The sequence below is a fragment of the Octopus bimaculoides genome, chromosome 23 (assembly GCF_001194135.2).
Source record: "Octopus bimaculoides isolate UCB-OBI-ISO-001 chromosome 23, ASM119413v2, whole genome shotgun sequence".
Taxonomy (NCBI): Eukaryota; Metazoa; Mollusca; class Cephalopoda; order Octopoda; family Octopodidae; genus Octopus; species Octopus bimaculoides.
The window spans coordinates 20,193,613-20,194,847 of NC_069003.1; positions in this window are offsets into that span (position 1 = coordinate 20,193,613).

A 1,235-nucleotide genomic window follows, 5' to 3' on the forward strand; every position below is an offset into this window, starting at 1 on the left:
ATATATATATATATATATATATATATATATACATATATACGACGGGCTTCTTTCAGTTTCCGTCTACCAAATTCACTCACAAGGCTTTGGTCGGCTCGAAGCTATTGTAGAAGACACTTGCCCAGGGTGCCACGCAGTGGGACTGAACCCGGAACCATGTGGTTCATCAGCAAGCTACTTACCACACAGCCACTCCTATGTCTATAAATATATTAAGGGAAGAGGGTGGGGAATAGTTTTTGGTCAAGAAGAAGTAAAAAATATATATGTATGAAGAAAATAAGAAAGAATGGGGCTGCTATAGGTTTTTTCCAAAGTGGTATGTATATAGTGGTATGTAATAAGTGGTATGTATATAGTGTGTGGTGAGGGTGTTTGCAGTATGAGATTGGGGAGGTGTGCTGGCATGTGTACTTGTAAGTTTATGGAGGGATGGGGTAGGAGGGGGAGGCAGTTGAAATAAAAAGAAAAAAATTTTAAACGGTAAGGAAAATATAGAGAGAATTATGTAAGTGACAATAAAGAATTAAAGGGAAGATATATTGTTGGTTCAATATATAATGCTAGTGAGAGTTGATAAGAATGGAAAATTTATGAAGATTAGTGGGGGAAAAGCAGGGTGGGGTTATTATCTGTATTTTGAGAATAGATTTAGTGACCAATGTTTGTAGGTAAATATTATACTGCTGTGTTAATTAAGATAATCCATGAATTGTAAAACAGCCAAGACTTTGGCTATGCAGAGATCACATTTGTCATTTGTTATTATAGGTGCTGTATGGTTTGGCAGGGGTGACTATGGACCACTTGAAAGTGTAAGGAGTGAAATCAAACATTAGTTTATTGATAAATCGAGACAATGATATACTGTTGGATTTTGTTGGGGACTTGAAGCTGGAGTAGTGTTTGCTCACTCTCGCATTGAAGGTGGTGCTACATGAGCTGATATAGATGTAGTTACAGTTGGCAGTTGATACTGTACACTTATAAACTATGCTTTTAGTGAGACAGTGGTTATCTAAAGGAAAGGAGGTTGGGCATCTGAACCTGCATAGGTTTATAAGGGGTGTTCCAGATAACTTGTGAGGGAATTGTGTTGTCTTGCAATAAAATAGGAGTGGATCTGTTGACTAATCTAGGCTGTTTTTTCTTTGTAAGTTTCTGCATCATTTGGTCCAGTTGGCTGCAGTATACAAAAAAATTGACACACCCACCCACACACACACATATGCATA